Source organism: Monomorium pharaonis, chromosome 1 (assembly GCF_013373865.1).
Source record: "Monomorium pharaonis isolate MP-MQ-018 chromosome 1, ASM1337386v2, whole genome shotgun sequence".
Lineage (NCBI taxonomy): Eukaryota > Metazoa > Arthropoda > Insecta > Hymenoptera > Formicidae > Monomorium > Monomorium pharaonis.
The window spans coordinates 10,362,061-10,383,836 of record NC_050467.1 but is presented as its reverse complement, the minus strand read 5'-3'; the positions used below and the strand labels follow the sequence as shown (position 1 = coordinate 10,383,836).

The 21,776-nt window shown below is 36.9% G+C and overlaps 1 protein-coding gene across 3 annotated transcripts in view; it reads left to right on the top strand.

The window, feature by feature from the left end:
- LOC105835075 (voltage-dependent calcium channel gamma-2 subunit) overlaps positions 1–21,776 on the top strand; it is a 281,672-nt gene that overhangs the window by 34,271 nt on the left and 225,625 nt on the right. Inside the window, exon 2 of one of the 3 annotated variants that reach the window (XM_036283189.1) lies at positions 18,317–18,427. The exons of the other annotated variants lie outside the window; for them this stretch is intronic. The gene's annotated coding sequence lies outside the window, so the exon portion shown is untranslated. The remainder of the gene's footprint in view (positions 1–18,316; positions 18,428–21,776) is intronic. 3 annotated transcript variants of the gene reach the window in all.

Here is a 21,776-nt window from a genome sequence, read left to right as displayed (position 1 = left end):
CTTTAATCAAATAGAGTAGACTTTGCTTCACAGGTTTATGTTTATGTTCGCAGAACAATGAGCGACGGTTAAAATTTTTTATACATTACTCAAGGTCATGATCCTGACAACATATAAACCTGCGAACATAAACATAAACCTGTGAAGCAAAGTCTACCCTATTTGACTAAAATTTCATAAATACAATACATGATATCAGTGCTTTACGTAAAGTAAACAACGTCCACGCTTGTACTATACCACATGGGTTTGCGACTTTCCACGTCAAACGAGATTTACGCTGTTCGTTTCCAATGTTTTTGCATTAACTAAATAGTGACATAAAATTGGTTGAGTTAGAGTTAAGAAAAATTACGGTGTGAAGGTGCAGAGAGAAGGGCAAAGCCCCTCCCCCCGCTTACGCGTTTTCTATTCCATATAACTTCACGACTTTTCATGCAAAACGTGAGCTTTATAAACATGTAGTTTTGGAAAATTATATGTAATTCATAAAACTTCTTGTGTTTATAACTTTCTAATAAACAATAAGCAACGGCTAAAAGCTTTTGTACATTACTCAGGGTCATGATCTTGACAATATATGCCAAGGTCAAAGTTATTGAGGCTGGGTCCCCTATTCGGCATTTTTACCCATTATTGTACAATAGTACTATTTTAAATACGTATAAAAGACAAAATTTCTCAGTATACAGGCTGATTCTAAACGACTCGGACGAATTTGTAATTACCCGTATTGGATGATGAATCGCACCGCCCCTGCCTATCTCCTCTGTGCCTCCCTGTGATTCGATAACTATTTTATTTAATAATTCAAAAAGTAAGCTTTGGATAAAATTTGCGTAAAAGAAATGTTACGTTCAGCCTTATGGGATTTAAACTTAATTATTTGGGTTACGAGGATACTTCAAAGGAGGGGAGATAAGGCAGAGAATGACGAAACTTACCATTCCCGTAGGCACGCAAGAGAAAGGGAGAGAGAGGGTAGGTGCCTCGGGTCAAACGCACTTTTTATGACTCGAAAACGTAGGTGTCAGCGTATCGGTAAGCCCGTTATAACCCTGCATTTTTAGTCGTGTGCTTGTAGGTCCAAGTTTAGAGTCAACAAACTTAATTGCTATAACTCGGGATCGGACCCAATGCCATCTTTGTTCGGGGATGAGGAGAGGTCGTTGAAACTTAAATAAATGATGGAGTTTACGTAAAATTAATAAAAGTATTTATTCTAATAACAAAATTTTAAAAAATATAAAAATACAAATAAGCGCTGAAGTCGTGATTTGATAATTTTATAATAACGGTGAAATAATCAAACTTAAAACGCATAGTGAGTATGTATATTATTATACAGATACTACAAGAATGTGTTGGGCGAAAAAAGGGAAACGAAAGAGTTTTTCATTTTAATTTTATAGTTTTACGGTAAACGCGGAGCAAGGAAATGATTGAAGGGTTTACTAAATAATCACGTGAGGAAAACAGGGATCCTCGAAGTCGTACAAGGATAAGGGATGGCGAGAATCGCACGTGAGATCTTCGGGGACGGGAGAAAATGGAGAATATTGAGGATCGCGCATGGGATCCTCGGAAACGGGGGAAGATAGAGAGTATTGAGGATCGCTCATGGGATCCTCGGGAACGGGGGAAGATAGAGAGGATGCTGAGGATCACACGTGGGATCCTCGAGGTTTGGTAAAGGTGAGCGGGATTCTCAAGGATCACACTCGGAATCCACAAGGTTCGGAGAAAGAAAGAAAACAAAAAACTAAGAGAGAATTATTTATAAATAATAGCATGTCTTGAAAATTTAAAAACGGAAGGAAGTGGATAAGTAAAGTAAAAACAAAGAAGAAGGTTATGATTGTGGGACTTACTCATTCTTGGTCTGTCAGAATCGAATAGATTTCTTGACCGGATGGAAGGGCACTAAAGTTTATTTGCGCACTGATTCTACATGATTATTTTTTTGACTCACTAACGAACTGAGTAACTAACTGCTCTCTAACCGCTAGATAATTTCTTGGTAACTAACTGCTACTTGTAACTAACTTTCAACGTAACTGACTATTGACTACTAAAACTGCTCAGTATTATATATATATATATATATATAGAGAGAGAGAGAGAGAGAGAGAGAGAGTCTTACGGGGGAAAATCCAGATGTAGATGGTTCGAATATTCTGATTGGTAGGACTCTTTTTCGGGAATGTGTGGAAACTAGTTCTTAAAGGTTTCCATTGGATAAGTGGTTATTTGGTTTCGGGGTACTGTTTATTAGGGTCCCCGACTATTGGTCCCACTTTGGCTTGTCTCCGCCTGGAATTTTCAAATCTAGTAAGAGAGGAGAAGTTGGAAATTTCAGGGCGTTCTTATCTAGAAAGGTGAAGAAAATTTATGTTTTCCAGGCACGGATTTCTTTAGGGTTAATAGACGCATCTGGTTTCAGAAAATCTTTTATGGCTTTCGGACGTTTTGAGGTGGTCTGGTCCTCTTTCTATAACATTGCGTTCGTAATAAAAAACTTTATTACTTTCAAACGCGCCCTCGCCTTTTTAGTTAATCTAACTTCCATCTGGCGCTTATCTGCGGTCGTCAAAAATCCTGAAAATGCTCTTAAACTGTCAAGAGCCCGGTGGCGCTGCGTAAATATTTAAACTTTTATTTCAACGGGACCTGACCCCTGCCGAATTTTAATGACTTTAGTGTCTAACTCTTTCTGATTATGAGGACCAGACACTCTCTCGTGGCGCAGAGTTTTTGAACTCCGCGATGCCTTGACCATTGATAAACCTCAGAATAATTCTAACTTATTTATTTCTAAAAGATCAGCGTATGATAAAATGTGAAGTCCCCCGGATGTAACAGAAAAATTGTCTTAGAATTGACTCAGGAATACGTTTTTGCAAGGACACTTGGATCGTTCTGAATCACCCTACGCATGTATGTATATGTTTATATATGTACGTGCAGGGGCAGTTTTTGGGACATTTTTATGTCAATTGTTTTTATTACTTTGGTAATACTTAAAGAGAGCTCACTGTTTATCAAATTTGTTAAAATTTAACAATATTGTGTTTTTGTGCGTAGAACACGAATCTGGCAGAAAAAAGCATCTGTCCCGCGAGACGAGATATTAATCGTTAAAGTTCACTACTTAACAGGTTATGAAACTTGTCATACCGACGAAATATTGCGACTGAACAAGCTCCTAAAAATTAAAAACCTGTTAATTGAACTGTATAGAAAACGCGTGGGCGGAGGAGGGGCTCCGCCCCTCTCTCTGCATCCCCTTCCTGTAATTTTTCCTAACTCTGACCCACCAATTTTATGTCGCTATTTGGTTAATACGAAAACATTGGAAACGAACAGCGTGAAAAGTCGCAAACCTATGGGGTACTGTACAAGCGTGGACGTCGTTTACTTTACATAAATCACTGATATCATGTATCGTATTTATGAAACGTAAAGTAAACGACGTCCACACTTGTACAGTACCACATAGGTTTGCAACTTTCCACACTGTTCGTTTCGAATGTTTTTGCATTAATCAAATACCAACATAAAATTGGTGGGTTAGAGTTAAAAAAATTGCGGGAGGAGGTGCAAGGGGAGGGGCAGAGCCTCTCCCCTGTCCATGCGTTTTCTGAAAATATATGACAGGTTTTACAAGTCTAGTCAAGTAGTGGACTTTAACGATTAATATCTCGTTTCGCGAGGCAGAGCGACCCTTTATTCTGCCAGATTCGTGTTCTACGCACAGAAACACACAATATTGTTATGTTTTAACAAATTCGGTGAACAGTGAGCTCTCCTTAAGTATTATCATTATTTTATACTATCCACAGCATTAATATAAATGGTAATCTACTTTTTTTTATATGCCCTGTTTTTCTAATCAATTTAATTATGTATAAAAAGCAATTTTCAGGACTTTTTTTTATTTTGTATATATCACGTATTATAATTGAACAAAACTTCTTATTAATGGAAGTACATTTAGGAAAAAAAAACTAATCATTTTAATTGTAAAAAATTGAGTGGATACTGTTTAAAACATGTTTGTTTTAAATAGTTTTAAACTATTGTTTAAACTGTTTAAAACACTACAATTAAAAACATGTGATTATTTAGAAAAAATTGCAAAAAAAACAATGCTGATATATGTGTATGTTGCAAAAATGTTTTTGTTTCAGTTTTTTTTTAGTTTTTTATCTATATTATTTATGTAGCATAAAGTTACTAGGCGTACTCTCGCACGCCTAGTAATCTCAAGGCTTTCGAGGGTAACACGACAATTTCTATAAAACTAGACGGAAAATTGTTGGTAGTAACGAAAACCTCTAGTCAACACAATTCAATTTCTGCAAATTTGTAACATTGTGTAAGTAGTAATTGTTGTATTCGCACGCATATGTCAAAAAGTTTCCGCAAATACAACAGATGACTACTTACACACTGTTACCAACCCGCAGAAATTAAATGGTGTTGGCTAGGGGTTTTCGTTACTACCAACAATTTTCCGTCGAATTTTATGGGAATTGTCGTGTAATCCTTTCAAGCGCTAGGCAGTCGCATCTCGTCGCGCGCTTGCAGTTGCCGGTAGGCCAGACTAGTACAGCAAATTTTAATAATCAATAACGCATTAACTATTGCGAAAATTGCAAAAGAACTTTTCTGTTCAGTTTAATGCGCTCTACCTGCTTATAAACGTTGTCCAAAGTGTTACATGATACCTGGTATAATAGGTACTTTGGTATCTTTCCTATTCTTATTAAATTAATTAATCGCATGATTAACTCTCAAGAAATTGTATAAGAAAGAATAAAAAATCTTATCTTTCCTTTTCATCTAAAAACTACCCTAATAGCAAAATGCTAGCAGATTGCGAGCAGCTTGGCAGCAAATTCAATCAGATACCCATTGCAGATCCATAGCATGCGTCCGCATTAAGCTCAGGATTTGTCGACAAAGCCTGCTGGCATGGCATGCCAGCAGATTGATTGCAGAAACCGAGCAGGATTTGCTGACATAACCCTGACGACAGATTGGCAGCAGAAATCAAACAGAGCCTGCTAACATGCTATGCCAGCAAATTGGTAGCAGAAACCGAGCAGGGTCTGCTGACATAACCTGACAGCAGATTAACAGCAGAAATCAAGCAGATCTAAAAGATTCCTTAAATCGGATATCTTTAAAGTGCAACTAAAGATAAAAAAATAAAATAAAAATTTTATTTTTTTAAATTATTTTTATTAACAGTACATACTAAATTTAGGACAAATTTTTATTAATTAATTAAATTTAAATTATATTGTTTTATTTTATTCTTAGTTGCCGCTGGTAGGTTTTGAACCCGGGACCTTAGGATGACGAACCTTGTACTCTATCTGCTACGCCAATTTGACTCATCGGTATGAGTACTTGTTATTGTCTACATATACCAATATGTTATAAACTGACACAATTATATTATTTTTTATAAAAGCAATTAAATTTTGCAAAACATATTAAAAATAAATAGCATTAATTTATTTACTTATTAATTTCATTGTTAAATTTATCATTTTCCATAATAATTTTATGGAAATTGCGATCTATTTAGCATTAATACTTTGAAGCGTTCAAATGGTTAATTAGATGGTTAACTATATAGATCATATATTCTAAGAAAAATTGAATAGTACATCTATTATCCTGTTTTTGTTCAGTACATGATGAATTTAGATTTTCTGCATTTTTTTGTGCGCAGTAATTGTAAACAAACCGTAATTTTTGAAAACATTATCTTTATGATAATTTTTTTAAATATCAAATGGATTTCTCATTCAGGATGTTATAATGTTGTCTGATTTCTGCTACGACGCGCATGGACGGCTCAAAAATCGGACAGCATTGTGTGATATCTTTTATGAGACATTTAGCTGATGTCATAAGGATAACATTTTTAAGAAACTTAAATGAAACTCTTCAATAAGATATCTCAAAGACCTCTCTTAGATATCTCTGATAAATGTTACCATTTTGACATCATTTCCAAGATATGTAAATGTTTTCTTTAAAAAGTTCTCTTAAAGTTTTCGGACAAGCGTATTGTCTGGGTTTTTTTAATTTATCTGAAATTCTTTTCTTTTTTTCTGTATTATTTTCTATTGGTTGCCGGTATTATACATAACTTTAAACTTATGTATAATACAAGTAACTAATAGGAAATAATATAGATAAAAGAACTTCAGATAAATTATAAAAATATAGCTGCCTAATACTTTTGGCCAAGCCTGTATACATACATATATTTTTATATAATTAGGGATCGTAAGGAAATAAAATTATTATAATTGTCAATACATTTTTAATAAGAGTTTAGGCATCATTTCTGTTATTTCAAATTTACCGTTATCGCGCGGTAGCCCAATACAATAAAGTACTTAATCTTTCAATACAATGTATATCGGCGAGAGAACAATTAAACTCTTATTAAAAATGTATTGACAATTAATAATAATTTTATTTCCTTACGATCCCTAATATATTAGAAATATATGTATGTATACAGGATTGGCCAAAAATATTAGACAATGATATAATTTAATTTCTCAATAATTTCTACTGCCACAACTTTTTTTCTTACGTTTTTTTCTATAGAAACATATTAATGCAAGTTTTAAATTGGCATTTAAATGGCAATTAAGATTATAAAGTAACGGACATACTGTTCGATTTCTGCTGCCGATCTGCCTACAGGTTATGTCAACAGGCTCTGCTCGATTTCTGCTGCCAATCTGCTGTCAGTTATATCAGCAGGTTTTGCTCGATTTCTGCTGCCAATCTGTTGTCAAATTATGTTAGCAAGCTCTGCTTGATTTCTGACAGCAATTTGCCGACATCGTTGAATATTACAGACTCTGTATAAAATTTGTTGCCATTCTGTCGTCAAAAATTGATAGCATGCTCTGCTCAAAATCTGTTCCTGCAGGCTTGGCTATCTGGGTACAAACTATAAAAAAAAAAACCATAACAAATTGCATTTTAGCAACTATTGCAAATAATAAATGTTAGAGCCTTTTCTTATTACAACTTGTATCCTTTATGAAACGCTGCGCACGTTGCAGCGCTGCTTACTTCCGAATGGGTTAGATGATTAATAACCTCTCATTTTGATTAATTAATTAGCGGCGTTTATTTGATCCGCGACCTTATCGTTACAGCACCGTGAGTATCAATGGCCGCATGATGGTGACGCGCGCTCCGCGTACGGAGAGTGCCCTCGCGGTAGCGTGGGTGAACTAGAACGCAGCCAAGACCGGCTCGCATAGCGCGTCAAGAGCGGGAATACAAGTTTTAAAAATCCAAAATTATTGATAACAATACACCGCCGCCCTTGAAAACCTCAGGTTTCAATTATAAAATAAAATGAGTTAATGAACTAAATTACAGATATATGTGTTCTCTTGTCGCTTGTTGCCGCGTTACATTGTTAAGTAACACAGACAATTTGGTTAAGGGCAATTAATCCATTGCTAGTTCTGACGACCGCCGATCTAATGACACCATCGGCGCTTCTGTTAATACTTTCGATACGATCTAGCAACCATTGAAATGGTGCCAAGCCGGGTTTTTGAATTAAGACCACTTGTCCAGTCTTGGGCTCTTCGCCCTTACTCAGCCTGCATTTAGATCTACCCTGCAGTTGATTAAGGTATTCTATGCTCCATTTGTGCCAAAAGTGCTGTCTTAACTGCTCGACCCTCTGCCAGCGAGAAAGACGGTTTAATTTGATTTCAGTTATGTCCGAACGAGTAGAACTATTTAATGCGTCTCCTATCAAGAAGTGACCGGGACTTAGTGGACGTATATCGTTCAGATCAGGGGCTGTAATCTCTTATGTATTTTTCGTGACCAGCGTTTGTTGCGCCACCGCTGTAAGCGAACCCGCCGAACCGAACTAAAATGCAATATGGCCGTCTAAAATCAACATGGCCGTAGTAATGAGTTCCGTTCAACAAGCAAAGTAAAGTGAAGCAAAGCTTACGAGCGAAGAAGGAGGTTATTTCTTACGAACGGAATAATTTAAAACTGATGGTATGTAATCGCAATTCCGCTTACAGAAACAGCTTTTGTCTCGCTGCGATTTAATTTGTGGTATGGTATAAAGAGACTTTTTTTTTAGACACCAGTAGCTGTTCCAATGTGTACACCAGCCTTCGACACCATATAGAATAAAGATGCTGTCAGAGGAGTTAGATGAGGGAGCTACAACCAAGAAAAAGCAATCTGTGATCACATTACTTAGCTTCGACAAACGATGACCTAAGTTCAACTGATTGTAGGCTCTTACGTCCACGTGGAATCAGCTGCTCCTTTGCAACTTGCAACAGGCTAAGGCTGCGTTCCGATATTAATTGTCAGTACTGAAAATCTACAGTATATGTGACGTAAACTATAGATTTTCAGTACTGGCAGTGAATATCGAAACGCAGCCTAAGTTACGAAGAAGCAGCTGATTCCACATGAACGTAAGAAAGAGGCTACAATCAGTTGAACTTTGGTCATCGTTTGTCGAAGCTAATGGGTGTCAAGACAAATCACTTGAATGCAAACTACTTTCCAGTATGTTGTAGCATAAGAAAGCAAGAAAATTGTATTGGAGGAGAAACAACGTGATTTAGAGAATAAGGTGCTCTGTCACATAGAATGTAATTCTATTATAAAAACATGTAATGGTTCCATAAAATAAATAAGTTCAAAAAATTTATTAAATATTAATTTGAATGTGTATGTATGTGCATGTGTGTACGTACGGGTCAAGGATGGGAAGGGGAGTGAGGTGAAAGGGGAAAGAGCGGCCATATTGCATTTTAGTTCGGTTCGGCGGGTGCGCTTACAGCGGTGGCGCAACAAACGCTGGTCACGAAAAATACATAAGAGATTACAGCCCCTGGTTCAGATCGCTCAATAGTTGATTAATGGGACGAGAGTTTAATATGGCCTCAATTTCAGCGAGTACGGTTGACATTTCATCATAATTTAATGCTGCGTCCCCAATTATTCTTTTCATGTGATATTTTGCCGATTTTATGGCGGCTTCCCATAGGCCTCCAAAATGGGGCGCATTAGGCGATATATTTTTCCATTCTATTCAATGTTCAACAAAGAACTCGTTTATCTTATGCTGTATCTGTTCTTTAACAAAAAAATCGTGCAATTCGTTAAGCTCCTTAGCGGCTCCAACAAAATTAGTCCTATTGTCGGAGTACATACAAGAGACCTTCCCCCTTCTTGCCATAAATTGCTTGAGAGCCCCTAAGAAGGATTTGGATGACAAATCAGCAGCCAGCTCGATGTGCACGGTTTTAGTGGCAAAACAAACAAAAATACAAATATACAACTTGATTAGCTTAGCATTACGTCTCTTATGTTCTCTTGTTAGGAATGGGCCTCCGAAATCAACTCCACAATGCGTAAACGGTCTGGATATTTGAACTCGCGGGCTGGGAAGATCACTCATAATTATTTCAGATATAGACGGCTTGGCCTTCCAACATACTGCACATTTTCTTACAATATCCCGAGCGGTAGTTTTCGCCGCTATAGGCCAGAACTGACTTCTAACTGCGTAAAGAGTAATTTGAACTCCTGCATGCATATTTTTGACGTGTTCATTATGAATAATGAGTTTCGTAATTGCATGGCTCTTAGGTCATAACCTAAGGATGCCTTGATTCGTATACTAAATTTGTGTTTTTCAAACGTCCGCCTACTTGTAGTATACTTTCCTCGTCGAGAAAAGGTTTCAATGACAATAACTTACTATTGGTGGGTACAGATTTTGACCTTTCAAGATAACTATATTGCTAGCGAATTCCTGTCGCTGCACGAATTTACATAAGAAATGTAGTGAAGCTTCATATTTTTTTGACGTTAACAGTGTATCTTTTTTCTCGCATGTCGGTTTACTTAATTATTAATGAATCTAAATACATGCGCTAATACTCGCACTAACTTTTGAAGTTTGGAATATTTAGTAATCAAGGCATCCAATATTGGCGATTCTACCTTGACTACAAAACTGCTCACTACTTGTTCTGGTAAGGTGGTGCATTGAACGACTAATTCGGGCCAATCTTCCATTGAAGGGTTCCATTGCATTCCAAGTATCCGAGATTCTGAATTTTTGTCGATAGTGATATTGTTTAGCAGCAATGATGATTGCGACAATCCGCTTAATAGTCGAGGGTTATTAGCCGACCATTTGCTTGACTGAAACTGAGCTGATTTCAAAATGTTGATCACTTGAACTCTTTTCTCGATCGTTTTTTCTAATCATCTCTTGATAAGACGTCGTCCATGTATGTATCATCCTGTAAGACCTCCGCTCCTAATGGTAGAGTGTTGTTATGAATTTCTGCTAGATAATTAAGGCAACGCGTGGCTAGATACAATAAAGGTAAAAGTCCATAAGTTAATGTTATCAGTTTGTAGGTGGTAATGGATTCATCATCGTTAAACCTCCATAAAATAGGCTGCAATGAAGTTTGAGTGTCGTAAATCAAAATTTGTCGATACATTTTTACAATATCTGCTGTAAAAACATATCGAAATTTGCAAAATTTTAGCAGTATTGATGTCAAGTCTTGCTGTACGACTGGTCCTACCATCCAAATGTCGTTGAATGACAATCCGGTATCCGATTTGCAAGATCCGTCAAATACTACCCTCAAATTTGTAGTACTGCTGGCTTCCTTGAAGACGGCGTGATGAGGCAAATCATATTTTACTTTTGACTCTTCTGTTTTAAGTCCTCTACCGCTCGCATGTGATTTAGCTCTATGTACTCTCTTATGAAACTTAAATAGCCATCCTTTAGTTGTTTATTGTACTTGAAACGTTTTTCCAATTTATTGAATCTTGCCAATACTGATTGCTGTAATTCGCCAATCTGCCGCATCCCATCGAGCCTCATCGGCAACAAAACGATAAAATGGTCCTCCTAGTTCAGCTTGACTGTGCGTAAGAAATGCTCTTCACATCTATTTTCAACGGGTGACATGTAATTCTTGTTTGTGAATTCGTTTTCGAGTCTCTAACCTTGTTAATGCATTCTCAATATTTGCGTTAGAATGTTCAGGTCTTAACATGACATTTACGGAGGGAGATTTCACGTTGTTGCTGAGTCCTCCCGAGAATATCCATCCTAATTGTGTTTTTTGGATGGTAGAGCCCTTGAGCGATGGTCTAATTTGTCCTATGCACACTAGTTTCCATAACAAGTCCGCGCCTATTAGAATTTGAACCTGTTTGTATGTTTTTGGGAATATTTAACGTTTCCTTTTTTATACGGAATCGTGGAATTGAATCTGTTATTCTATTCGTTACTAAGCATTGAATGACGGTTTGAAAATTATTGTAGCGAGATTTGATCTTGATTAGTGCAATCTTAGTTGAGCTTGTCGTTACTTGATTGATTCCAATAATGGACATATTGTGATCCTTGGTATGCAATTGCAATTTTGACACTAATTCTCGCGTGATCAGGTTGGCCTGCGATCCGCTGTCAAGTAATACTCTGCAGGGCAATTTACTGTTATTATTATCAAAAGCATCAACCAATGCGGTCGATAACAGTACGTAATTATCATCAGATGTATTTATGTTATGCGTTACCACTGTCGATGAACTGTCGATGGGTCCTTTGAATCTTGTGTGGTTTATATTTACTCAGTTGCAGTGTCCTCGTTGTTTCGCTTATCCAAATGAAGCAATGTATTGTTACGTGCGAGCTCGCGTGTGTGAACGCGAGCTTTATTCAGAAAAATCAATATATCGATTTCCCTCGTCAGCTGACGGATGTCACTTTGTTTTGAAGTTGTTTGTTTGTTTTGTTTTGGTTCTTGGTTTTTGAGCTGTCAAGCCGAGAGTTACCGTTTTCTTGTGCTTTTAATAAACCACTTTCTTAAACAAAACGAGTTGCCTTATTTCGTGCGCGGGCGAGTGCTCGGGAGTGCGCGAGCGTGTGCTGTGCAAGCGTGAGCGAGTGCGCGGCGCGGAAAACGCTACAGTATTATGTTTCAATCCACACGACTTGCAACTGCTGGATGTGTAATGCGCCGCTCGATGGGATTTTGACTTGAGGCAATTTGTGCATAATTTTCGCTTTTTTACTTCAGAAACTCGTTGACCTGCTGGCAATTTTGCAAATGATTGACAGAAGTAGATTAGATGCTCTCCATTGCAATAACTACATTTGAAGGTTGTTCGAGACTATAACAGTTACTTTAGAATTTTAACATTCCCTTTTTATTTGCTGTTTTATCCGCGAGTAGTGAGAGCTCTTGACAGCCATCGAGCTCCTTGTAGTTCATTTCTTCGATGCACCTTGTCGCGCGGCGCTGTCACTAGCTCCTCACGCGCGCGATTTTCGTTTGCTCGCATCGTAGGTAACTATGCATCGTGGTAACTATACAAATAAACAAGCCCAAAAAAGGGTACGTCCAAATCAATGCCCAAATAAGTCTCGAGATCCGTTCCCTACTGCCCCCTTTTCTCGCCTCCGATCGTAATTGTTTTACGATGCAAAATTCGCCAGTCTCTCGCAGCCCGGCACCGACATTAGATCGTCCAGCAGATCTTTCCCGTCTTCCGCCGATCCTAGCTGCAGGGATTCACTTCCGCTTCTTCCCTATCATTCGCGCCGTGATCGTGTGAGTAAATTATTTCTCCCGTCAACCAACGTTGATTAATTCTTCAGTTTTGTATTCGCGTGAATGTTGTGAGTGTATTACGTCCGTGCGCAGGTGACCGTATCTTTCCCGCGAACGGCCTTTTGCCTCGTGCACAAGATCTCCGTCGGATCGCGCGCAAGATTTCCGGATTCGCGAGAGCCTCGATCTAGAGGGTCTTCAAGATTTCCGCGTCGATTACAGGCAGCGTAATATCGGGACGTATCAAGATATCCGAGACCTTGTAAAAGATACGGTTTGCCCCTCGCTTTGAATGTACGTTGTTTAAATAAATATTAAGTGTGAGAGACATCATCGCCCCCTTTTTCATCCTATCATTTCCCGTGAACCTACCGCATTCCTTATCACTCACTTCGCGTCTCTATCGGGACGGATCCCGGCGTTCCCTCCGTGCGATCGCGTTTACCCTACGCACGCACAAACAAAGGTTATCGACGCGATGTAACTAATAGCTGATTTACGCGGATTTAATTGGTTTGATTTGCCATATGCCGCGACCGCTTTTTCTTTATTGATTATTGACTCTAGCGTTTGATTAAAAACTCTACCAGTTAGCCGAAGTGGCAACTCATAACCTGTTAGGGTATTTTTCCAGTCGCGAAATGTTACCGGATCGAGCATGTTTGCTAAAATGTGCACAATCAAATCATTCCAACTATCTACGGGTCTTTTGAGCGCCTTTAATGCGTTAATATTTTTTGTCGTCGCGTTGAATAATTGTCGCAATTCCATATAATTTTCTTTTTTTATAGCAGGAATCTCTAAGATTAATTGAATGTGCGCTTGTACAATTACGCGTAACTTATCGTAATGATTCTCTAATAGATTCCATGCTACTTGGAAGTTTTCTTCAGATGGTTCCAATGATTCGATTGCATCAGCTGCATCGCCGGATAAGGAAGCCCTTAAGTATTGAAATTTCTCTACGTTCGTTAATCTCGAATTGCTTATAATTATGAATTGAAACATTTGTGTAAACAAAGTCCATTCTTGATATTTTCCCGAAAAGACTGGTAGATTTAATTTGGGAAGTCGTACGTGTGAGTCGTTATGGTCTTGTTGGTGAGTGTTAACATTGGAGGCTGCTGCATTTAATTAAGAATCTCGCCTCGAGCTTGTATTTTGTAATAATTGTTGCATCCGTGCCTTTAACTCGATGTAAGCCGCTTCAAAGGCCTCGCGATCCTCATCATCCGGTTCCAGTAATTCGATTTGTGTTTGAATTTCATCGTATTCGTGCCAGAAACCTTCTAATCTGTCCTTACGAACTTTTACTTGCTCGATTATTTAGTCGGTTATTTCGGGTTTATCCCTCACCGCAAGAACGTAACCCTTTATACGTGTGCTGGAAGCCTTCAATGTTCTTCGCTTAATTTTTAATGTGTCTAGATTCATTTTGCTAGTCTATCAAAATTGTATTGATAATATTAGTTATTGTATGAATTGATACCATGTCGAGAATATTTATGCGAATAACGTAACGTTTTCGTGTTATCGCTAACGTAATTATGGCTATGTAACCGTAAACAATTGTTTCGCTCAGTGTCCGTTAGCGACGTCCTCGTGGTCAATGGTGCCGATGTCTCGTGTTCGGTATGCCTACGTCTCGTCCTTGGTATGCCGACGCCTTGCCCTTGTACCTCGTAGTGAGTGTCGTGCTTAATATGTTGCAATATGGCGCCGTTGCGCCCACGCTCCTTGTTGGGATGCTAGTGGCGTTGTTGCTTGTGAGATACTTGTCTGCGAGTGTCCGCAGCAAGTCCCAATAGTATTGTGGATGCGATTGTGCGCTGAATGCGCACACGGTGCCTGATCGCGTCTTAGATTATCCTCGTGTTCTGTTGCTTGCGTAATCGACTGCCGCCGGCGTATCCGGCTTGAAGGACCAAACTTGTTAGAGCCTTTTCTTATTACAACTTGTAGCTCCTTTATGAGACGCTGCGCACGTTGCAGCACTGCTTACTTCCGAATAGGTTAGGTGATTAATAACCTCTCACTTTGATTAATTAATTAGCGGTGTTTATTTGATCCGCGACCTTATCGTTACAACACCGTGAGTATCAGTGGACGGGAGATCGCATGATGGTGACGCACGCGCTCCGCGTACGGAGAGTGCCCTCGCGGTAGCGTGGGTGAACGGATTTGGCGGCCATCGGTTCGAATTTTCGCTATATAAGGTTGTTTCAAAAATGATCGGCCTCTCTTTTTTGAAAAACCTTGTATATAGATAATCCGAAACCATGGCAGTCTTTCCTGTTAAATTTTGAAAATTTTGAGGCCAGTTGCATCAGGATCCAACAACAAATGATAGAATTGTTCGTGGTCAACCGGACGTTTGTATGTTTGTCCGCGGATTATTCCGTCATTTGTCGTCCGAATCATTTTCAACTGGTCTCAATTTTTTTCAATTTTTAATGGAGATGGATGCCATCGGTTCGAATTTTTCATATATAAGTTGTTTTAAAAAAGGCCGGCCTTTCTTTTTTGAAACTCCCTGTATTTCAAAATTCCGATTACATGGCAGCCCTTTCCGTCAAAATTTGAAAATTTTTAGACTAGTAGCATGTCGATCGGCCCACAAACGGCGGAGTACATCGCGGTCATTTAGACAAACATAAGTCCTTTTTTATAGAAACGCATATTAATCCGTCATTTGCAACTGGTTTGCAAATTTATACAGGTTCTTTAAAAAATAAAACGCCCAAAATTTATGAAAAACTCTTAATTTTAAAAATCCCTAAATCTTTGGCAGCAATTTTCTGTAAAATTTGCATAGAGGCGCTCTTCTTTTGTGAAACACTTTTGTGACGCAATGCCCTTCTTTTTGGAAACATCTGCTTTATGGAAAATGCGTAGCAATGGCAGCCATTCTCATAACTTTGTTACGCAATGCCCATCTTTTTTGAAACACCCTGTTTATAAAAAAATGCGATGGCAGTTATGTATTCATCTACACGCGACCTGTGCGACATTGACTTAATTATGAAATGAGTTATTAATACGATAATATAAATGAATAAATGAATATTTATATAAGAAGTTAGTTTCAGTTCTTGCGTGTTAGTTTAGAATTCAATGTATTAACTCGATTTGACAGCGGAATGGATGTTTTAAATACTAAAGAAAAGTAGAATGTTTTAAGTGGATAGCAAGAAAAACAAAATGTGGATTTTAATAAAGGTAAATTATTACTTATTTTAATGTACTTATTTAAAATACATTATAGATCCAAAAATAACAGACTAACTGACGAAATTGGAATAAGTGCACAGCATAGATCCAATGTAAAAATAACAGAACAATCTGATGAGTTTGGAATAAATGAATAGCGAGAAAGACCAATTGAGGATTTTTCAAAAGGTAAATTATTACGAAGTTTAATGTATATTTATAAATAAAGATGCATTAAAGTTGCCTTACAATGTTTGGCTAATAAAAAATTTATTTATGATTAATTAAATTTATGGTTTCATCTTTTTAAAAAATTAATATACACAATATTAGAGTTCGAGGATGGTTACGATGATTTATTAATTAAAATACAAATGGATTATGAAAAACAAGAGGTGGAAAAAATTAATAAAGATCGAAAGATGCAAAAAAGGTATTGAATTGAGAAAGCGAAAAGAAAACGATGAATTAAAGAGTAAGAAGAATAAGAAATTAAAATAATTCATGAATAGTTTTTTATACTATATCTAAATTTATCTAGATCTTTATTGTTAAACATAATTATTAAATAAATATTTAAAAAATAAATAAATAAACTGAAAAAATTATTGAGAAACATAATTGTTGAATTATTGTTTCCAATAGAAAAGGCTTCCGAATACATACCGCATTCTGATACAGCGTTGAGCCGACGTTTCGCAAACGTTCCAGTTTGCATCGTCAGGGCTAGGAGCTCCGATACTGAGCTCTCTTAGATTGTAATCGTCCTTATACACCCCTGGTGGTAGGGATGGGGGTGAGGGAAGGGGGTGCAGTTCGTCCAATAGTAGCACAATTTATTGGCCTACTATTGATCAACTGTTGGCCAATCTTAATACAATATTGGGTTACTATTTGCCAATTAATACGTACTGTTCGGAAATGTTTTTTATTGATCAATTAAAAAACCGGGAGGACAGTGTGCCAAATCGGGCTTGTCTGATAACATTTATCATGGTTAAAGTTATCGAGATGTTTCAAAATTTCTAGACTTTTACAATGTATCCTGGCAAAGTAACCTTGAGAAGAAGCTAGCATTGTAGCTTTTTCGTATTGCACGGAGTGTCCAGTCTCCATCTAGTGTTCGACTAAGGCTGAATGAAAAAAGTGGCCGTATTTGGTAAACCGTTGATGTTCTTTGATTCATGTACTAATCTTCCTCTCAGTTTCTCCTATGTACACTTTTCCGCAAGAGCAGGGGATTTTGTATACACCTGGTGATTCGTATTGTATACACCTTCGGATTAGAAAGTAACTAGAAAATCTTCCTTTGTGGTTTGAAGATCACTTTCATATTGTGTCTACTCAAAATTTTGCTGGTGCGTTCTGTCATAACTTGAAGATACGGAAGGAAAACCATCTTGTTCACTTCTTTTTCTTTTTCTTTCTCTTTATTCGGCGTCCCGGTGTTGTTGAGACTGGAAATTTTGTTCTTCAATCTTTGGACTGTTTGACTGATGTTTCTACTACTATATCCATTTTTTATTAGAACTTGATTAAGAACTTGATTATGTTCTAATTCCCCATTCAAAGAAGTTGGTTCAGAAATTTTAAAAGCTCTATATACCAGTGAACTAATAACTGAATTCTTTTACGAAGGATGATGGTGAGAGGTGGCATGAAGATATCGATCTCTGTGTGTTGGTTTTCGATAGACCTGATGGCTTAAAGTACCATCTCCGTTTCTTCTAATTAACACATCTAGAAAAGGAATTTGTTTTGTTCTACTTCCATTATAAACTGAATGTTAGGATACTGAGAGTTGAGAAAGGCAAGAAATTGAGAAAGGGTATCGCTGCCATGGCTCCAAATCACAAAAGTGTCATCAACATATCAAAACCATATAGATGGTTTGAAAGGTGCGTTTTTTAGAATTTGATTTTCAAAATGTTCCATAAAGATATTTGCGATAATGGGTAAGATGGGAGAGTCCATTGCTGCTCCAGAAGCTTGTTCAAAGAATTATCCTTGGAACTGAAAGTAAGTTGACGTTAAACAGTGTTCTGTTAAAGGAAGGAGGTTCGTGGAAACTCTGTCGGATTTCCTGATAATGTTCAAAGTGTCCTGGACTATGTTGCTAACAATGGGGTGTAATAGCACTGATTCTTTGGATGAATCTTAGAAAGGTCGTAAAGAATAAGAGCCGAAGATACTCTGGGAATTAAATTTCGAAGAATTTTAGGATAAAAATCTGCATTTTTAAGAAGAGAGATTGTTTTCTTCTCTATAGTGGAAATTGAGTTGCGTTTAAGTTTTTGATAAACTTTGTGATCCGAAAGCATGGCCTTGATTTTATTGTCTTCCTTATCCATAACCACCGTGGTGTTCACTTTGTTTGCTGGTAGAATCAAAATATTTTTATTTTGTTTCAGATTTCTGAGTGCTAAGCGTTCTTCTCTGCTTATATTTTGGCTGGGGAGTTTTGCCTTGTGGAGGATATTGGCCGTCCGTCTTCTAATGTCGTTGCTTTCTTCAGGAGAGAGGTGAAAAATAGCCGTTTCAATTTGGCTGATGATTTCTTCCCTAGAGATGCTAGTAGGGGTGACTGCAAAATTAAGTCCTTTGAAAAGGACAGAAACTTCAGATGCAGATAGAGTTTGACTGCTAAGATTCTTTACTGTATGTGTGGAAACTGGAGTTTAGACTTGAGGACTGATTTTGTCATATTTACTTTTTTGTTTCCATCTTCTTGTCTCAGCGGAACGATTGGCTTGTTCGTTATTCGATCTAATGTTTGCCACGAATCCAAAGAGTTGGAGAGAGAAATATGTAATTCAAATAGTTTTCGAGAAGTCTGAGCTAGATCTTTTTTATTTGCTGAAATTCTCTCTTTAACTAACTTCAACAATGCTTGTCGAAGAATGCCTTTCGTCTGGTTTGAAAATGGCACGGGGTTTTTTCGTCGAAAGCATTTTAGTTGATGGTTACACCGTTTTAGAAGTGCTAATGAGCACAGTTGTAGGTGCAAAGACTTCCTGAATTCAGTAAATGATTAATCGACCCTAGGATAGCCTCTCCGTGGAGGCTTTTTATTTTAGCTTTAAACTTAAAGCTTTAGACTTAAAGCTTTCACGGCCATTGACATTGCTTTCAATAGAAAGAGCTTCCGGATACATGCCGCGTCCTGGTATAGCGTTGCGCCGACGTTTCGCGACGTTTTTTTTTTTAATTGATCAATTAAAAATATTTCCGAACAACACATATTAATTGGCAAATAATAAGCCAATATTGTATTAAGATTGGCCAACAGTTGACTAATAGTAGACTGATAAACTGTGCTATTATTAAACGAACAACTCCGCCCCTTCCCCTCACTCCCATCCCTACCACCAGGACAAAGGGTATATAAGGACGATTACATTTCAAGAGAGCTCAGTATCGGAGCTCCTAGCCCTGATGATGCAAACTGCAACGTTTGCGAAACGTCGGCGCAACGCTGTACCAGACCGCGGCATGTATCTGGAAGCCCTTTCTATTGGAAGCAACGTCAATGGCCGTGAAAGCTTTAAGTTTAAAATAAAGAATTATTATTTAAAAAATAAATTAATTAATTAACTTAGAAAGAGGGAGAGAGAGAGAGAGAGAGAGAGAGAGCGAGAGAGAGAGAGAAAATGAGTGAGTAATAGATTTAGAGTAAAAGAGAGAAATTTGTCTCTGTGCTTGTGTGTGTGTGTGTGTGTGTGTGTTCGATTCGACAGTCATTATGTTGTATTTAAAATATTGATGGTTTCACATTAAATCAAATTAGATGACAGGCATTGATTGTTAAAAATAGAAAGGTTAAATGGCGATATTGTGTAGCAGAAACGACACAAATTGACTAATTTATTTCGTTGTAAAAGAGAACTGTGTTAGGGCACGCTATATTATTATTAATTAAATTTACTTAAGAAATAAATATAGTTTTTGAGAAAAGTGCTAGCCTTTTCGCCCGCGCTTTGCGCGGGCTTAAACGTGCTTATATATTTATTGTTTTTTAAATACAAATTAAGGTAATTTTTAACAACATGACTAATGTCTTTTTAAAAAGAAAAAAAATTAATATAATATTCAATTTGTAATTTTAAAACATTTATAATGATATCGTTATATCAATTAAAATTAGAAATTTTTCTTAAAACAAAGATTCAACCTAGAAAAAGGATTTAAAAATTGAAATGTTTAGCACAGTGCTCGGAATTAGTTGCACATTTCGCCTCGATTCCTGAGGCACCGCCTGCTATGCCCCCACTACCGCTCTAGGCTCGACGGCCGAGCCGCCGATCGCGCGCGTGGCCTTGTGTCTCAGGAGCGTCCTGCGATAGATATGCCTGGATCCATTCGCGTGATTAAAATTTTTCTTGCGCTGTGAATAATTTTTTTATTTTTACACACAATTAAAGTTATTAATATTATTTTTACGTCTATAAACATATTTGTATGTACATATAATGACAATAATATAATATAATGTAATAATTGTAATTTTGTCAATAGCTTTCCACATCACCCAAGAGGTACTATTGTTGACGCGTTTTTTTTAAAGTGGTTTCCCTTATGTCTTATGCCTATTTAACTAAATGATAATAAGAACGATAATAAATTATGTGACTTGGCAAGAAAATTGTACTCGAAACGTATTAATTTTTATTTGATCTTTTGGGTCGTTTGCGATTCTACAAGGAATAGTATATCCACAGATAATTTAGAAGAATTAGTTCATATCAACGAGGATAATGATGTATCGCTTTTCTGTGAAAGACGAACGTTTTTCTGTATTTATATTTTTTATTAACATGGAAAAAATTCAAAGATGAAAGTTTCGGAGACGTGGACAACACGATGCATCTAAAATTTTGAAGAACTCAACTGTCTCTTCTAACCGTGCTTTCAAAGAAAGATTATGTCGCAAATCGCAAATTCTGCCTGAAATTCTAGGCTTTATTTTTCGATTTGCACAGTGAGAGGATTCTCAAAAAGAAATAAATCATTTCTTAGCGTTTCGAAGCGTTCATTGAAACGCGTATCAAATTGATTTATTAGAGAATCAATTATATTTATATACTTTTTAAAATTACATTCTGTGCCATATTTTTCGAAGAGAATCTGGCAGGACGGAAAAAAGTGAAGAATATTGTTTTTAATTGACTTTTGAATAATTGTAACTTTCTGCGAAATAAATTGACATGACTAACTAATTGAGAAATTATTTGATCGGTCTTTTGCAGCTTTAAATTAAGAATATTTAAATGGTTTGTCATGTCAGTTATGAGAGCAAGCTTGCAAAGCGAGTTTACATTCTCAAAAAAAGATTTAACTTCATATTTTGCAGCAAAATTTTCTTGCAAGAAAAGAAAGATCTCTTTTCTTATTGCAAAGTACGTTACATTATGTTCTTGAAGAAGTTGCTGAAAAAGAATTGTTTTTTATGACTGAGAAATTTTTAACCACTTTTAATAATATTAATGATTTTTCACTTAAGGGAATGCTAGCAGTTTCTTCAAGAGTCGATGAATTTCTAAATGACTACTGCTGCGATGAGGCATTTCTTTACAAATTTTTCCTTGTAAGATGACTTGAAATTTTTTGCGATTAAATTTGAAATTGCATATGAGGCTTTAAGAGCTTGTACTGAAGGTGTAGCATTCGATATTCGAACTACACCTTCTTAATAAATCAATTTGAATCCTTTGATTAAATTAAACTTCTCCTCGTCTACATACTTCAAGTACTTGTGCGAATGCTTAATCTTATAATGCCTAAACAGGGCGTATTTTTTAAAATATTGGGTTTATATCCACATAGAAGACAGATGATTTTATTATCAATACACATGAAAAAAAGCTTTTTTCC